The sequence below is a fragment of the Eleutherodactylus coqui genome, chromosome 3, assembly GCF_035609145.1.
Source record: "Eleutherodactylus coqui strain aEleCoq1 chromosome 3, aEleCoq1.hap1, whole genome shotgun sequence".
In the NCBI taxonomy this organism is placed as follows: Eukaryota; Metazoa; Chordata; class Amphibia; order Anura; family Eleutherodactylidae; genus Eleutherodactylus; species Eleutherodactylus coqui.
In genome coordinates, this window is record NC_089839.1 from 306,216,270 (window position 1) to 306,235,915 (window position 19,646).

The 19,646-nt window shown below is 41.7% G+C and overlaps 1 protein-coding gene across 12 annotated transcripts in view; it reads left to right on the forward strand.

Annotated features, from left to right (window-relative positions):
* Window positions 1-1,024: 1,024 nt before the first annotated feature.
* The window catches only part of ADGRL2 (adhesion G protein-coupled receptor L2), a 217,052-nt gene continuing 198,430 nt past the window's right edge, over window positions 1,025-19,646 (forward strand). For all 12 annotated transcript variants that reach the window (XM_066597835.1, XM_066597839.1, XM_066597837.1 and 9 more), the window contains exon 1: window positions 1,025-1,737. The gene's annotated coding sequence lies outside the window, so the exon portion shown is untranslated. The remainder of the gene's footprint in view (window positions 1,738-19,646) is intronic.

A 19,646-nucleotide genomic window follows, 5' to 3' on the forward strand; every position in this document is an offset into this window, starting at 1 on the left:
CATTAAATGGTTGCAGTGTTCTCAGCACTGTACATAGGGGGGGAGGGCTGGTGTTGTATGGTTGAGTTGTATTCAACACTGTACATGGAGGGAGCTGGTAGTCTTAGATGGTGGTACACGGAGGGGTCATTTGTCACCAGATGATTGTAGTGTCCTCAGCCCTGTACATGGAGGGATCTTGTAGCATTAAATGGTTGCAGTGTACTCAGCACTGCACATGGGGGGGGGGGGGGGGGGGGGGAGAGTATCATGAGAAGCTTGCAGGGCACTCAGCACTGTGCATGGAGGGAGCTGCTATTATTGGATGTTTGCAGTGTACTTGGCACTGTACATGTGGGGGGCTGATATTGGATGTTTGAAGAGTATTCTGCACGTTATATGCAGGATCCTGTATGATCCAGTGCTTGCAGTGTACTCGGTGCTGTACATGAAGATCTTGTAGCATCAGATTGTGCTGTGCATGGAGGATGTGCAAAGAAACTTCATATACGTCGAGCAGGCACCATGAATGCATACAGACACACCGACTAAAGCACTGCGTGTGATGAGCCTCTGATCGCCCCCTGTAGTGCAGCACATGGCAGATTTCAGCTGTGAAGGGTTACAGGCTGTAACGTGCAGGGGCCCCCAGAGCTCTACAGATGGGGCCCTGGATGCAGTCATGTCGCTGTCTGCATGGCAGGGGTCAGCACTCCTGCCCGGAGGGTCCATTGCGGCCATCAGCAGAGGGGTCCATGCAGCAGAGGGGCGAGGGGGGCAGAACAGCGGGATGCTTAAATAAAGAGCCAAAAAAGCTGAGAATCCTAGGCAAGCTGAGCCAAGCGATCCGGGTCACCAAACCGAGCCAGAATTGCCATCACTCCCCTCCGCATGTGCCAGGCTCCAGCTCCAGAGCCCTGGACTTTATGCCGGGATGCAGTCCATGCTGGTGGAGGGGAGGGAGGAGGAGGAGGATGGGGCTGGGCTGCTCTCTCTCCCAGCACCGCCTCCTCCCTCCCCCCTCTCCCCGCTCCGTGCAGCGCTCTGTGCCCGCAGTGTGTGCGGGGAGATGTGACAGTGAGAAGCCCAGCACAGGCCACCATGTCCCCGGGAGCGGCAAGCAGGCTACCCCGCTTCTGATAGCAACCCCCTGCCTTGCCAGCCTCAGAAAGCAGCCCAGGAGTCCGGCTGCCAGGAGTAGAGGGGCCCCCGCCTGCCACAACTGTGCCCAGGACTCGGGGGGCTCAGGGCTCCTCGCACTTCTGTTGGGAAACTGCTGCTGCTGGAACATGTTGACTTAATGTTGGGGACCTGAAAGACAGACAGAGCTCTGCCCCGGATCCCAGCACCCATCAATCTACTGGATCCATCCAATCACTGGACCCCAGCCAGGATCCCTCAATCTACTGGGGTCCATAACCCCACTGCATCCAAGATCCGGGCTTCTGCAACCTCCTGGACCCCCTCCTTTCCTTCTACATCCAGGATCCCTGAACCTACTTGATCCCTAAAGTCCATTGGATCCCAGGCACCTCCCGAATACAACTGGATCCCTCTGTGCAATTCCCGGAATCCACTTATTGGGTCCCCAGAAGCTCCTATTGCTGGATGCCCGGCTCGGCTCACCTGCAGATCCCTCCTCTCAGCCCCTGATCCCCGGATCCGGCTCATCTCCTCCTTTTGTTACTTTGTTACTTTGTGGAGGAAACTATTGGAAACCTTGTACATTGTTACCTGGAAGCTGGGAGCAGTCAGCAGGTAGGAGGGGGTCTATACTGTATGTGCAGCTCTCTATATACCGCCTGCAGCTCTCCCTGTATATATATATATACTGCCTGCAGCTCTCCTTCTATATAGCTGTATACACACTGTGTGCAGCTCTCCCTGTATGTAACTGTGTACACACTCTCTATATATACTGTCTGCAGCTCTCCCTGTATATACACTATGTGCAGCTATCCCTTCGTATCTGTATACACACACTGTGTGCAGCTCACTCTATATACTGTCTGCAGTTCTCCCTATATCTAACTGTATACACACTGCAGCTCACTCTATACTGTCTGTAGCTCTCTCTACTGTCTGCAGTTCTCCCTGTATATACACTGTGCACCTCTCCCTAAATATAACTGTATATACACTGTGTAGCTCTCTATATACTATATGTAGCTCACTATATACTGTCTGCAGCTCTCGCTATATGTAGCTGTATACTCTATGTGCAGTACTCTCCCTGTATATAGGTATACTGTTTATGCAGCTTTGTCTTTGTATATAGGTATACTGAGTATGCAGCCCTCTCCCTAGATATAGGTATACTGTGTATGCAGCTCTTGCCCTGTATATAGGTGTATTCCTGGATTGCTCTCCTCTCTGCAAACTTCTATTATCTCCCTGCAGTGGAGGTTCAACTGGTGTAATGTGCTGCTTATACTGGGAGGATTTCTCCACCTAAGCAGGAGGCTATTAGTTCTCCTTCCATATTTAGGGGAGGGGGTCGTGGACTGCGGTGTCCTAGCATCGGTCCTGTGCGTGTAACCTAATAGGATCACTGGATCTCTAGGGGTGATCTGCTCACAGACAATGGGAAGGCTGCTGCTGTATATCCTTGTGTGTCTCTGGTGGGCTGTATAGTCAGATCTCTTGTGTGCATCCTATGAAAGAGGGGATTGAATACTAACTAGTAATAATGACTTTTTATATAGCACCAACATTTGGTGCAGCGCTGTACAGTGTGGGGAGGCTGGACACAATGGGGAACACCGTCCTCTAAATGCTGATCCTGAATGACTCCTGGGTTGTAAGTAAAAGGCACAGGCAGAACCTCATTATCCCTTTTGTTTGTGGCCCCCTTGTACCCACTCATGGGCGAGGGGAGACAGGCAGGGGGTTGCAGAATCTGTGGAGACATTGGGGGATGGCGGAGTTGTTCTTGTACCTTGGGACAAGGAGAGAGGTTACATGAAAATGCAGCCAGATGTGAACTGGCTCCGGTGGTGGTAGTGGGAATGGCAACAATTAGATGTAGGATCCTTTGTTCTGAGGGAGCCAGACACAATCTGGGGACTGACTTCCCAAACTTTGACATAGGGGAATAGGCAATGCCTTGGGCAGTGGATGTTTATACCCACTGAAATGCCCCTTTATTTGATTTATTATATTAAGGCTCAGTTTGTACCAGGCCTGTTAAAGGGGGATGCTAGATGTACCAGTTTCAATGCCTCCTCTCCCATGGCAAGCTTGGTTTGATCTATTAAGGTACAGTTAATGCCAGGCCTGGGTGAAGGTAAGAAAATAAGAGCAGATGGTGCCCGGCAAATGCAGCCTTCTACTGCATCCACATCCCGTAGGTTGGCAAGGAAAGGAGAAGGGGGAGTACACTGATGCCTAGGGTCTCATTCACCATGTCATAGCTCCTTGGGCATATTCTGGTTTGGTGCCCTCATACAATGAATGCTATTACCTGCCCTCCCTCTCCTGAATGAGAAGGACAGGGACATCCACCATGGCATGCTTTGGACAGCTGCAGCGGGCAACAGAGAAAGGGTTATCTTCTGCAGGCTGCTGGGTATTTATGTGTAGCTGTGAATCCATTGCCCTGTGCCAACATCCCAGGAGCTCAGCTCAGGTGTGTGCCTGTTTTATTTGCACATAAATATCCTAGTGCACAAAAGGATCCTGCAGAACAAATGCCCCGTTGTTTGGTTTTCTCCAAGCTTCTTTTCTCCAAGCCCCCTCCTCTTTTGTTGCTGCCACTAAGAGAGGTGCCATTTCACATCATTCTGCACAAATTGTTAGAATTAATGCAAGTGTGAATTCTTACGGTTCCAAGGGGTCTATTACCATATCAAAGCTCATCCAGCTTCTGGCTCATTGGAGAAAACTTTAGCCTGGCTTGCATTTCTCTACAGAATAGAGGCCCAAAGGGGCAGTGAGCAAAAGAAGGGGGGGGGGGGGGGGATGCGGGATGGTTAAAATGGGGCAGAGGAGGAGGTTGAATGGAAGCGTCTGCTGTTTTGTAGTCATATTGACCAAGAAACATTTTTGGACAGAGCTTCTTGAAAGGAGCTAATCTGTTTAGAGCTCATGAAAAGTGACCTTTAAGAATGCTGCTGTGTGTTGGTCCTCAGAGGGGGGTGAAAAAAAGGGCCTTTATTGGGCATTGGATTGAATTTGGCCTTATAAGCCTCCATGTCTTCTCATACACACTGTCCTGTGAAGCCCACATTTCACCTTGGTGGAACTGTATTCTTTCAGTAGGTACGCCAATGCTGACATATATACAAGCCCTGTGCCCTCCTGCCATTGTGGCTCAGTATAGCCTCTATAATAAGCCTTTTTTTTTTTTAACCTATTCTATATATTAAGTCAATGGTGAACACTGTATAGTAAAACTGGTGCAGCCGTTGTGCCTCGTGACATAGAATTAGTGGAGTGCGTAGAATGACGTTTATTTATTTTACTATGTTGTTTGTTTTGTGCCTAAACAGATTCCTAAAATGATACAAAAATAAACAAACATTGTAAATTTCTAGTAGAAGTGTCAAAACAGAAAAAACATAATAATATATATATTTTATTAACGTAGGGTTTCCGGCATTTTGTACGTCATTCCACCCTATTAAAAATCAATGGGTCCCATCAGTCCATCTTGGAGCCGCCATGTAAAATAACTCAGACCTCAGTGCGTTAGGCCTTTTAGGATTTTTTTTTCTCTTCTCTTTTCTCTGTACTCTCCAGTTAAGCAAAAGGCTTCAGAGCAGTCAGTGCATTTGGTTCTACTGTCTGTGCCAAAAGTGATATTTCCTGCTAGGCGATCTATAGTCTGTCTAACGTGCTATCTGTTTTATTACTGTAAGTTGAGAATTTGAAAGGTATTAAACTCGGTCCATAGTTTGTTTTATAAGTTGAAATGAATTTATGGATGGATAGCAGATTTTTTTTTTTTTTTTTGTTACATGAAATTGATAGTTCTTTTATTGTAAACGGCCTGGCCTGGCGATTTACAAGAATTCCTTGAAATGTATTTAATAAAGAGGCAAAAGGGGAGGGGGGGCAATTAATTACAGAGTTAAACTTTATCATTAGGCAGAGTTTGATACAATCTATTTTTCTTGACTTTACCACCAACTGTTTCGCTTGTGTATTTATAATTTCTTTTGCTATTTCACGTTAATCGTGGCTTCGTTAAATGCCAGTTGCCGTGCTAAATTCCTGCCATGATAGCTGCCTATTTTGACACCATTTTTTTAGTATCACGACGAAGTTGCTCTTCGTCATAATTCGGTTTCCTATAAAAGGATATCAGCCCTTGAATTGGCATTGAAGACGTAATGGATACTATAAGGCGATACCCTTCGCTTAATATGATGCCCTATGGTCACACAGGTGTACAAATCCTTGACCTACATTCAACCTGGCAACATTTAATGGTTTATTGGAGCGTGGCATAGAAGATATTTATATTTTGGGTGCTCGAGAAGAGAAAATCAAGATAGTAATGGAAGTAATCATGAAAGAAAGCAATTATTCTTCAAGTTTTGACTTGAACTTTCAATAAAGATCCTTTAAAGGGTTTGGCTGGGTGAGTTTTTATTAATGATTTAACTTCAAAGCAAAACAACAACCCTCCTTCCCTTCCAATGCAGGGACAAGTTCTGAGATCCCAATCTCCCATCCACCCTGCAAGTTGAGGTTTATAGCCATCATTGTCACAAGCCTCTGATACATTACAGCTACAGTAAGTTCTGGGTGTCTCCCTTTGAGAAAAAAAAAGCAGGGGGCCTTTGTTTTAATCAATAGCCAAAGTTACCAATACAGTTGGGAAACACCACGTTAATGGTATGGGATTTCCTCTTGACCTACCTCCCGTTAACCCTACACGGTCCAAACCTGGGTCTTCCACTACTTGGGAAGTGATACCTATTTTTCCTCCCCAATTGGTCACATTTACGCTCTTGTTCCATATATTTGTGCTGCTGTCTTTAATGCCCTTTTTAAAAGTCCTAAATAATCTTTATATTGACTCTTTATTAAGCCGGCCACTGCTTAGCATTAGTGTGAATGGGTGACATTTTTCTTGTTTAACAAGGCCTTCCATGAATAGCACAGAGTACGTCTTATCATTTCGCTTTATATTTAGTGGCTCTGTATCGGATGATTGACATTTTGTTTATTATGATACATTCAGTCGGATTGCTTCCGATGTACTTTTGTTCCTTACGTTTGGCCCTCCTGACCCTTTTTTTTTTTTTCCTTTTTTTTCTTTTTTTTCTTTTATGCATCTTTTATATTTTTTCATGTTTTATATTTTTTATGTATCATCAAAGGCTTTAATACCAGCATACAACTTTCATAGTCCTTTTGGGTAATGTTCAAAATGCTATATTGTTCTGTCTTCAGGGTTTGATGTTTAACGGTGGCATTAGAATTGGAAACTTAGGGTTTGTTTTGTTGTTTTATGCGGAGCTGCCTGGATAATTACAGGAAAAACGAAATAATGACATCCCATAGACAATGAACACACTTCTTGTAGTGCAGCGTTCGCCATTGGGGAGGCTGGCAAACATTGATGTAACTTGAGGAGTCAGGGTCCTTCCCAACAATGTGCCATTGTATGAGCGACCTGATTCATTCCCTGAGAAATATGCAGGTTTTTTCTATGAATCTGCTTGTGTTGCAGCCGTACAGCGATTGGATTCTTATTATCTGTGATTTTATGTTGCTGAGAGATACTGGAGTGCACAGCCATGTAAAAAGACATCCACCTCCAACTTCTCTGTTTTTCATTATAGTGTTATTGACTGACCTGGTCTGACCTTATACTTAGATTTCGGGTCGTTTTTGCTTGCTAGGACTTGATTAATATTATCAGATATTTATCTTAAAATGCACAATAAGGGCATAATAGTCGAGATCCCTACCAGAGGTATAGTGGTCCTGGTGTCCCCAGATATCCTAATGATTATGTGGGCTATGCTTAGTTATACAGAAATGTTTTTTTTTGTTTTTTTTTTTAAAGTATATGGGGTGTTGACCTTTTTCACAGTTAGGGGTCATCTGCATGTGGATCAGTTGGTTAGTTTAATTTCCGAGAAAGTTGTTTTAAAAGGGATAATAATTTATATATTAATATTCTCTCTTAATTATGCAGATTTAAGACCTGATGCTACTGGCTTGCTGGACACTCTGCCTTGCTATTTTGCTCATTAACGTCCCGTGTCTTCCGTGGCCATCAGCTTTGCAAACTTTTTAATTCTATCATCCTATTTCTTTTTTTTCCATGTTCCCTCCCTCTTGCTCCCCATTTCCAATTTTCTCTTCCCAAGTTGTCGCCCCCCCCATTCACTCTCTATATCATTTTACTCTATTTGCTCCCCGCTCACTCTCCCGTTTTCTTTTCATGTTGACCCCTCTCAATCTGTCATTCTCACTCAATTGCCACCCCAAGTTCTGCACATTGCCCCATACAACCTTTTTCGGCCCCTTTTTGCCTATGTCTAGATCCCCCCCCGGCTAGTCTTCCCATCTATGCACCCAAGTTTCAATGTAGCCTATAGCTGTGACTGAACTATTAGCTCTCCTGATTTCTCTACCTTATGTTGAGCCTAGACACCATTTCAGCGTCGTTACAGATGACCTCCCGCGCTGCACCATGGGGGCTTTCAATCACCTTATGGTTAAAAAGCAAATGCAGATCTTTTTCTGAGATGTTCTTGACTTAGAATCCAGATAAAATGTAATTACTGCTTGCCTGGCCATTGCTGGATTCTTAGAGTCTTGTGTGTGTTAAGAACTTGTTTTCTAGTAAGTTACTTGCTTTGCTTTGTTGCGTTATGATGGTTGTAATTTCTCATAGAGGGTGATAGAATCAAATTTTTATTTTGGGGGGGGGCAGTTAATTTTTTTTTCATCCTTTTCCTGCACCTGCTTTTTGGAATTGGCTCTGATACTTTAAAATGTTTTAAGCACCTGCCTTGTCGCTGCCCCCCACCCTTCTTTTTAAACGCATAGCATCTTGGTTCACTTTGTTGCCATAACTAACAGGGCTCGGAGAGGAGGGCAGGCTCTGTGACATTTTGAAATCCATTCAGTCACTCCCAGGGTCAGCAAGCCAATTTGCAAGAATTTCCGGGGAAACTGGTCAAGTACAAAGGACAAAGTTCTTTTTTTTTTTTAGGCTTATTTGAAATAGAAACGTCTTCGCCTTTTGCCATAGGCTAAAATACATTTTGGTCTGCTCTCCCGGATGTAATGCTGCCTTTTCCTCTAGACAAACACATTAATCATGAGGGCTCTCTCTGGTGTTTTTAAACCAAATCGGCCCCTGTTGGTCTTTCATTTGTATTTTATCTTTATTTTTTAAGTCAAGAAAAATCTGCCTCGTAGCCCAAAAATAGTAATTTACTTTAAATTAATTTTTGTTTTATTATATGTATGACCAGAAATGTGACGATTGGTCTAAATGGTCCTTTATGGATGATCCCTGGTTGTCCTTTTATGGACGACTCTTTGATTCTCCTCTTGGATGACTCCTTGGTTCTCTGGGCTTGTGGCTTTTCAATGGAGGGAGGTTTGTCGATGATGGAGACGTTACAGCTGTGGAAAGGTATGTCAGTCACAGCTTGATTGAGATTTGCACTCGGTTTGTTAAGCAAACGGGACGGGACGACTCATCCTTCCTTCCCGATGGCACATCTCATCCTTCCTTCCCGATGGCACATCAACTGTGGCAGAATATTTGCACTGTGAGAATAGTTGAATGTAGCTATCAAGTCGTTTGGAAAAGGGAAGGCACAAAAAGTGATGGCTGTTAGTTGTTTAAAGGGGCAATGAATCTTAAAGTTTTTGTGCCATTCGACTTCAATCTTTTGTCCTCCGATAGCAGTTATTTCAGGCCAAGTGGAGGCTTAATGTTGTGTTCTTCAAAGAGATTTAGAAAAATGTCTACTCCGATGATCACGACTTTATCTCGCACGTCTCTAGTTTTGAGGACCTCTGGAAGACCTTACTTATCTTATAAGTTGTAGTTTTGGGATCTCGGGCATGAAGGTTGGCGCTCCTTCAGTTTGAAGTGTTTTTTGTTTTTTTTCCCTGTTGTTGAAACATTGACCCTCCGCTTTATGTTCTTCGAATGATGATCTAAAGCAACTGTAGACCAACCATTGTGCATTAGAGCTCCTCCCCTTCCCTTCATACTCAGCTGTTCCTTTTCCCATATTCCAAATTAACCGGTGGAAAAATGGCTTGAGACATGACTTCCACTGCAAATCTTAGCAGGCACTTTTCAACGTCTAGAGAAGCAGAGCTGACTTTGTCATTGACTGGCATGACTGTAGCCATATGGAAGACAACAGATGGCACATAGATGGCATTCTTAGCTCTGCTACATCTACAGGTCAGCGCCTTTTATGTTGTATTCTATGGGCCTTAGTCATATGGATTTTAGACCTGTTTTTTTTTGGTCCTTACGCTCGACCATTTCACGTCCCACTCTCTTGTGCGTTAACGTTTTCACCAATGTCAATCTGCTATGTCTCCTCCCAGCTCTCCTTGCAGTCTTCAAGAGCTGTAATTTTTCTCCTTTCCTTGCACGATTCACAATGTAGCCCTGGAAGGGTTGACACAGGAGAATGGCTGTAGTGAATGGTGAGGGGAGACGCGAGCTCCTGACGACTTGTCTCACGTCGGTTTTCAGTGGCACGTCATGTTCTGTCTCGGTATTTTCTTATCAATCAACACCTCAGTCCGATTATTGCTCTGGATACAGATGACAGAATATTCTATCGCCCATTACTGTCGAGAGTCGTTCTTGGCAGCTGTGGGGTGGAATGACCTTTTGGTAATTCCCCACTACTTTGCTTTGTTGAAAGGTCCTTCTTTGCATTTAAGTAGCAGGTTTATTATGGTCAACCTCATATTTTGGATGCTTGTTTTGGGCACGGAGGACAACACCAGGCAATGCTACATATTTCACAGCCACTCATTTGAATTTGAGACATTGTATCAAACAAATGAGAGCCTGATTTATTTGCATGTGTGTGCCTCACTGCTTACATGTAATCTATCTCTGCTTCTGGATTGTCTATGCACTGCCACAAATTAACACTTTGCTGACGTGGTGCTCTGCAGCAGCCAGAGGTTGTGCTTACACCTTCTGTATGGACGTTGATATGTGTTTTTATATTATCATTGACCTCTTAGATACTCCTAAATGTTTCTACCTACTATTTTGGAAGTATTTGTAGCTGATTGGTGTTTGATAGTAAAAAAATGACCGCTTTTCTTTTTTTTTTTTTTTTTTTTTTTTTTTTAATTTTGGGTTGTTAGGGAGCATTAGGATTGGAGAAGGGGGGTGGAGGGCTTGTCTCAGTCTTGTGTCTGGGATTCACATCTATTTAATTACTGTGCTTCCTGTTGTACAAGTGGTTACCAGCTCTTTACAATGTAACCATCACTGCAGCTTTATCTGGAAGGCTCCTTATGTGCTCCAGTTGCACCAACAGGTACTTTTCATGGAAGTGCACTCCAAGGGGGGTGGTGGGCGATAGTAGCGGAGGGATATCGCTGTTGACTTTAAACAGCATTTCTTAGAGTGTTTCTCCCTAGTGGTGTAATTTTTGTCTAAAGGTCAGGCTGCCAGAACAGATTTATGCTTTATACAAGACAGGAAGGGTTTTTAGAAGGCACCATCTATATAGCATTTTAGGAAATAACTCTGTAGATTGCAAACAATACTGGCATTTTATTTCTTTGCTCGTAGTATTTTATCTTTTTATGTCAGACGTGTTGAGTTGTTTTTTTTTTGCCTGGTTGTGATCAGCCTTTTATCTTTTTTTTTTTTTGCTTGCTTGCTAAAAAGAATCGTCATTATTGCAACACTTAAGCATTCCATACTGGAGGACACAAAGGAGCTGCAGAGTTTTGAGAAGTCAATCCTTTATTTTTAGACTCTTTAATATTCCGAGCATGTTCTTTTTGAGAATTGGAAATGTACTTGAAGGGGGGAAAGTATTTAAACATGGAGAAGGTCCAAGTGTATACTTGACAAAGAAGGACAAAGCAGGCGAAAGGGATATTTGTAGCTGAGGGAACAATAGCCAGGATGCACAGTGGGGTTTTATGCTGGGCACCAGTTTGTTGTGTTGATGGTAACAATTGGGTGAAGATTGTTGATGACCTCTAAAGACTCATCGCTGATTGTATTAAGTCTTTTAATTCCTAACACTGAACATTATTTAGATGTTTGTTCATTTTTTTAAAAAAATTTTTGGGGGGCGGTCTCCCGTTGAGTTTTTTTTTTACCTGATTGCTTTCAGACATTTATGTTGAGGGTGGGCAAGTAAAGGAACTTATTTTTGCATCAGTGAGGTCTTTTTTTTCCTTAAGTGTCATTAGAACAGTGACCCTAGACGTAAGGTCGAGTCCAGGCTTTATTTTTGGATGTTTTTGAGCGATAGACCTATTTTGGACTCCTCAAGATGGAATGATGTGAATTCTGTTTATTTCCTCAAGACGAACGCTGGCTAGCAACAAGCTCCAATGTCAGAACCACATTGAAAGCCTTTCCTGCTTTAGAGGATCACAGTATGTGTGCAGCATCTCTTAGGACTAACAAGGCCTCCTTTGCTATAGTTTTTTTGCTTGTTACTTGATAGTCAGTGACCATTTTTATTCCTTCGAAATATGCCCTTGCTGCTTAAAGCTGCCAAACCAGATCTGCAAATATAAAGGACATTCCCAACAGCAAGGATCCATGATAAGAAAATACTTGGCAGTGCTCTAGTCAGGTCTTCAGACCTTCTGTAACCTGGAAAGTCTGTATCTCACTTTCATGCATGTAACTGTATAACTCCAGGCTGCTCTACTGATAACTGAGGAAGAAGGTAAAACAGATTGTTTTTTTTTCTTTCTGTGTCTTTCATATACTGTTTTTTTCCCTTTTGTCTTCTATGTTGTCGTGAAGCATTTTTCTCCCTTCCTTATTTATCGCTTCCGATTTTCTTTTTAATCTATAGATTACACTTAAGCTGGAAGTCGTTTGCATGTTTGTAGCTTCCCAGGGCAAATCTTCCCGTAAAATACAATTTATTTAGCGTTTTGCAAGGCAAAAATAAACTATAACCATAATGGGCATTTTAGGATCTGAAAGCTTCTGCGAGGCTTATGTTTTCTCATCTACTGAAAGTATAAATCCAGGACATTAAGTGCCGGCTTTTTCCATTTCATTTGGTCTTAATAAGAGAGAGAAAGAGCTCTGTGTTTGGAAGTTGTATTAAAATGCACTTTATTTGGATAAGAAAACAAAAAATGCAAAAAAAAAAAAAAAAAAATTAATGCGAAGAACTTTATGTCACGGAGAACGATCGCTGCACAAATAGTTTGACGAGTTTTTGCCAACTTTTTTTTTTTTATTTTTTTTTTATTTTGTGGACCGTGGGAACTCTTCTTACAAAAATATGACTCTTGCGTTACCTCGAAGGGCAGCATGGATTTTGTTTACTCAAGCACTCGGAGGTGTTTGGATTAAAATACTACTTTGCCAGCTGACTGCCCACTCTCACACTGGCGATTCACTGCAGAATTTATCTTTTCAGCTTTTGGATGTTGGACAGTCTGTCACGGGTGTGGAGGAGCAGAGCGGGTCCCCATCGTGGTGCCAATACGTTATTTAGTCTGGCTAATCCTTTTGCTAATGTGAAAAAGCCAGTTTGTTATTGTTGAAGCAAATGGCCCTTTAAGGAAAGAAATGGTTAAGTAGATCTGTTGTAATATGTAGTTGTCTAATGAAGAGCTTTACGGCACTGGCATGGGCTATTGTGTAGGCATTACCCTCTCACAGCATGCATACGTATTATCTTAACAACTCTGCCACATTTCATAGGAAACATTTTCATAAGAGGGCTCGAATATTAAATACAACAATTGCTCTCCAATAGGATTATTGTAACATGAAATAAAGGAGGGGGGGGGGGGGGGTGAACTGTGAATAGTGCACCGAATTAGGATTTCTGTGTCGGAGCACGATTACTCCATGTAGTAAAAACGTGCACAGTGGGAGCGCGGTGAAAGACATTCTGCTTGCACAGATATTGGTCTCGGTGAATGACTCTGAGATCTGTAGGGATTTTGGCAGTTACCGCTTCAAGAGTCGAATGTTTGATAATCCATAGGCACCAAAATACTTAGAAGGGGGGTGGAGGGGGTGGAGGGGGTGGGGGGGGGGGTGGAAGAGTTAAAAAGTTTTCAGTCCAGATAATGGTTCACAAAAGGTTGTTATTAATGGAAAAATCATTATATTCTGTATACTTCACGAGACTTCCGGGGTATAGATTATTGACTGACTCATCAGGGAGCCTAAAATGGCTCATTTCATTTAGACATCCCTAGATTTAATGATGTTTTTTATTATAAGCAGTTGTGCGCTTTTTGACATTACTGTTCCATATTGAATCCTGTTGTATTCTGACTTTCGTTGCATTAAAGGAGGTGAATAATTTTTTTTCATCCAAGTTGACTTTGCTCAATATGACCTCCTGGAACAGGAAAGGCACTAAGACGTTTAGCGTATGCATGATTCATACTTTAATAGGTCTTGTTTATATTGACCTAGTCTGTAGGACTGTATAGTGTCTGCGTTGTTTCCCATATGCTTACCTAATCTTGGGTGTATTCGAGCGCTAATTAACGGGAATCCACTCCACTTGTGCATATAGCTTACCTCTTCTTGCTCCTTTCCCTTAATACCTGCGTGAATATCCATCAGTGCTTTTGGGAACCTTCCCCAGACGTTGACAGTCTTTCTGTGATATCGGTTTCAAAGTGAAGCCGTCAAATATTTCGACTCCTCTTATCTGAGAGTTAATTATACATTGTAGTTTAGAAGGTGTCCAAAACCTCCATCTGAAAACTTCGACTCTCCTAGTCTGTGAATGAGGAAGGTGTCACGATTCGAGAGAGCATTGGACTCCGTAGGCCAAGGTCGGTAAGAGCATGTGTGTTTGGAATGGATGGGGTTGAGTCTTTTCCCATGTCATAGGCATAGACCCTCCTAGTCGTCTTGATTTAATCTAGGGTTGTGCACAGGTGAAGGTGCTCGGTGCTCTCAAGTAAGGGAAGAATGATTAAAAAGTACCAAAAAAATCCGAACTTGCTCTCTCCATTTTTGTGCCCAACATTCGACAAGGAATGCTCTGTTTGTAGATAAGTCGGGCTTCGACACAATGTAAAAATGATTGCTTTGTTCACGGCTTATTAGTTTATGATTGATGGTCTTAAACGTCTGAATGGGTTATTTGTCTGACACCCCATAACAATGACATTTTTTGTTTTCATGGATAAGGCCGCAGTTATTGCAGTCATGAATGTTGGCATGCGATATGCATTTCATAATCTTCCTTGAGTGTGGTTACATCATTGGGTAATAGTCTAATTGTTTTGATGGAAGACAGTCTGGCTCATCGGATCACGTATAGAGCGCCGGGTCCTTTTTTTTTAATGCATTTTTTGTTTTTCCTCATTCTTCAAAGTAGATCCATTGCCTTTTTGCCTAGCAACTCCATAAACTCCCAGTAAAAAGCACCGTGGTGTATCTATTGTGCAGTAACTATTTATCTATTGACTGGGTTTCCAGGTAGGGTTGTTTTTGTGTATAGACCGCTATCTGGGGGATTTTTGTATAATTTCCTGTTCTTTTGTGTATATTGAAATGCTGTGGTGTAACTCTATGTTTGCCAGGGCTTTTTGTAGTTCTTTTTAACATTGTTTTGTGCTTTTTATACCCATCTTGTGATGTTTTTTTTTTATGAAGCTTTGTCTGTAAATCTGAATGTTTTTGAAAACGGTAAAACAGGACTGCTTGTCTTAAAATGGTTAATGGGCTCTTCTGTTAGTACTCTATACGACTCAGCTTTGCTAGGAGTTTAAACCATTGCTGTCTGTGAATTTCATCCTACTTTGTCTGTTTTAAGCCCGTGTATATTTTTACTATGCTCTGCTGGCCCACTTGAATTTCTGTGCATCTATCAAGCTGAAACCTAAGAAGTCTGCCAGACGTCAATCATATCACTTTTCAGATATGCTCAAAATAGCACCATGTTAATTGAAGTATCACACAGCTCCTGGCAGACCATTGCCAATGAATTGCATGCCACCTCGTGTAACATGGTGCTATTTTGAGGTTCATACCTGGTTTGGCTCTTTTTTTTTTTTTTAAATGGGAGCTTTCTGAATTCTGCTAATTAAGATATGTCGTGAATAGCTCAAGTCACACTTCAAGCATGCTGACAGAATGCAGATTGTGGGTCTGTTCTTTTTTATGTTCATAAGTGACACTACATACTTGCGTCTGGTCTATGTCTAAATGATGCCAAGTTATGCTTAGACACAACAACAGCAGCAGATAACTGGGCACTGTGTCATTGCGTTTATTGGGTAAACATCAACACAAGTCGTTAGAAAGTCTTGGCTCAACTCTTACTTCCACTTCTTGGTTTTTGAGTAATTGTATTGCAGCACACTTGGTTCTTACTTATGATTTAATTCTGGAAATAAGTGGAACGAATACGTGATCTAATGCCATGTAGATGCCGTCCAACAACAATTTGTAATATTGCGACTCATTTTTCAAAAGTATAAAGGTCACCATGTTTTTCCCTTGAGATCATATGATTTCTTGGCCAAAACAGTGGGATATGCCCATTGGGTTTTAAGCTTCTGAAAACTCCAATTATAGAAAGTTCAGACTCCTTAAAAAAAATTGGAGATTTTTACCCAAATTTTCCAAAAATTAGAGAGCCATGATGCCTCCTTAACGTCTACAGTACAGTCACCACTTTATCCCCATTCTTGATGGGGTCATCCCACAGTTTTGGTGCGCATGACTCGCTGTGCCCTAATTAAAAACTTTGCCTTGTCATGGTTAGGAACCTCCTCCATTATCCCAGAAATCCTTATAACTGAAAATGTGAGTTCAGTAGTGCTCCTCCCTACAATCAGCTGTAAGTATCATATTTATTGTTGGGTTTTCTCATGTCTTCCATCTGTCTTTCCTCCAGTTTCTGTTGAGCATGCAATGGCTTTGACTGGTAAGCCGTTGTTACCATTCTAAATCAACTGCCTTAGAAGTTGATCATTTGTGCTTGCCATTAGTCTTCGTTTGCATGTCCTTAAACTCCATAGCGATTGACCTATATGTATTACATTTGTATGACCTATCTTCTAGGTTGACCACATTTGATGTAGGTGAATGCTGTTTCTGGCATCTGCTCCCAGTGTAGGTGAGATTGTGCCACTTGATACAATTGCAACTTTTTGATCTGCTCTCCACTTTTGAATACTCAACTGCCGAATACTTGACTTGGACTTTGTTTATTTCGTGAGCTCATTCTTTGGCTCGATGTTTGGTTTTATTTTATTTAGCGATTACAGTTAAATCAAAACATTTTGATATTGATCAGCTGGCTTGATAAAAGGGAACATTTGAGACATTGAGACTTTAGTTTGGCTTCGTTCTAGGTTTTGGTCATGGCGATGAAAGGTCTTATCTGTCTCGAGCAAGTCAATTATGGTTTAGCAGCCCTTCGCCATCTTGTAGACTGCACTTTTTCTGTTCGTCTTCTCTAGTCGAATATGTCGAATAGTTCATTAAGTCTTGCTAGATTGGGTTGGAGTAAGCTATGCCTTCTAGGCAACACTTATGTATTTTCCAATAGATAGAACGTTCTACAAGTAGATGTAGGTCGTTATGTCTTAGTAGACAACATTTGAGTCATAGACAACGTTTGTCTTCTCTGTTAGTTAGGACATGTCTTGCCATAATTTGTAGTCAATTACTAGAATAGGTTTGCCTTTAATATGTCTTGCTGGGACTTAGTTACTCCAGCGAGTGTATTCTATACATCACTTACTACTACTTACATGCAGAGAAACAAAAATATTCTACCGTAGGCTTAATGTCACAACGGTAACACCTTTCGAGGCGGCATATTATAGTCTTTTGTACCACGATGTCGGTCTCTGCATTACCTCATTGTGTTTTTAGCACAAACATATGAAGACACTTAGGTCAGTAGCCGGTTGGTAGTCAGATCTTAATGCATTTAGCTTAGGTGTTCACATTTTCATGATTTATTCATGTTAAAATTTCATATTCGTCAAAAAAAAAAAAGTTTCTGTAGTATTTTAGTTTCCACCATGTGTGCTTAAAAATTAATCACCCTGTTGAATAATGTGCCCAATTACTGTAAATTATTAATGTCTCGGTCCTTGGTTAAAATCTGGTTCTACAGCCCTTTTTTTTTTTTCCTTCTTCATGTGCGGCAGATTGTTTTTAATGAGAGAAAGGGAGAGATTTGTTTGGAATGCGATGGATCATAGTCTGGACATTCTACACTATTTAATGGATCTAACCACTGACAAATGATTCAAGAAGGTGTCTTTGGTGCGATGTAGGAAAGTATGAAGCTGTTAGGTCTTGGTTTGATTTTCAAGATGCAGGTGTGTAACAAGAAAGAGGTCGAGGTTGCTTAGAAGTCCTTCTGGTTTCTATTAAGAATGAAGACAATTCCCCTGTTACTAGATTAATGTGGATTCCTGTAATGTTATAGTAACACAAAAGCTACAAGTAGTCCTGAAAGTCAAAAATGGATGTAGGTTTAATCAATTCTTTATTACGGTGGCTCCCATCCCAGCTTTCTCTGAACCATAGTAACCAACTATATGCTTATTAATACAAATATTTTTTTTATTTCCTTTGTCTTGCAAACTGTTTTTGTTTGGAGATCCTCCGCAGTATCTGTGCCAAGTAGTGTTACAGGGTTTTATTACTGCTGGTAATTCCATTTGTGGTTGAGAGAAGAAGGAGGAAAAAAAAAAGAATTCGACATTTACAATAAAAAAAAAAAAAAAAAAAGACTTGCCGTAAGAAAGTAACAGGGTTTAACTTAATAAAGTGATTTATTAAGGACTTTGTCACGCTTTTGTCTTGACCCAATTCGCCCCCTTCCCAAAACTTTTGACTAATGATCATTCACTTGAAAATCATCTAAGACATTTTGACAAAGTGTTTTATGTGACCAAAGTTGGAAGAGTTCTCTATTGCGTGATTTGTGTCAGAATTGGCCAATCTGTGAGATTTGACGGTTTTATATATATATTTTTTTTCTTAACCATTTACATGCTATCAAAAGATCACTCGGTCTTGTTTATTTGAATGACATTTTTTTTAATTTATTAAAATTTTTTTTTAAGTCCCATTGTAATTTTTTCTTTCTTTTTTCTTTTTGGTTGATTTTATGAGCTAGACCAATGACCGTATTAAACAAATGTGCAGGATAGCAATTTTATAATCTTGAGTACTTGTAGGTTTAGATATTTGGATTCCTTTCCAAATAATTTAGAATCCTACAAACCTAAGAGCAGATCGGGAGGCCGGAGTTTAGAAGATGTGATATTTCCTCTGTTTTATAGCATCTTGACTTTGGGTTGCTGACTTTTGGATGTGGATGCCATCTTAAAGGAATTTGCCATTTTAGGATTTATTTTCAGCCTTAAAGCGCCCCGCCTTAGTAATGTTCATAAGAACTCCAACTAAGTTTTAATGTCAAGTTTGCATGAATTTTTGCCCAGTCGACAAAATGCTGTCACCACGAGACTAGATTATGGATGTGTTTAGATGTCCCCAGTGGCGGCTTCTAGTGTAAACTATATCATAGCTGCTTGCTTTTTCAGAACAATAACCTTTGATTGAGTAATGTCTTGCATTTATTGCTATTTTATGTTTTCGGTGTGTGATAAATGTCTTTTTAGTATAGTTATTACCCTTAACTATCGTGAAGGATGCAGGGGTTTGATATCATATTGTTAAAATCTCTGCTGTTCTAATAGCGAATAGAAAACGATACTTATTGATTGTGTTCAATGTAAATATATCTATAGGTCCGGTCCAGGACCAACATGATACTGTAGGTCCGGGACCAACATGGTACTGTAGGTCCAGGACCAACATGATACTGTAGGTCCGGGACCAACATGATACTGTAGGTCCGGGACCAACATGATACTGTAGGTCCAGGACCAACATGATACTGTAGGTCCAGGACCAACATGATACTGTAGGTCCAGGACCAACATGATACTGTAGGTCCAGGACCAACATGATACTGTAGGTCCAGGACCAACATGATACTGTAGGTCCAGGACCAACATGATACTGTAGGTCCGGGACCAACATGATACTGTAGGTCCGGGACCAACATGATACTGTAGGTCCGGGACCAACATGATACTGTAGGTCCGGGACCAACATGATACTGTAGGTCCGGGACCAACATGATACTGTAGGTCCGGGACCAACATGATACTGTAGGTCCGGGGCCAACATGATACTGTAGGTCCGGGGCCAACATGATACTGTAGGTCCGGGGCCAACATGGTACTGTAGGTCCGGGGCCAACATGGTACTGTAGGTCCGGGGCCAACATGGTACTGTAGGTCCGGGGCCAACATGATACTGTAGGTCCGGGACCAACATGATACTGTAGGTCCGGGACCAACATGATACTGTAGGTCCGGGACCAACATGATACTGTAGGTCCTGTTCGAGTAACTATGCTCAGATAGGTACCTTAAAAGGCAAAAAAAAAAAAATCCTATAAATAGTCCAAAAT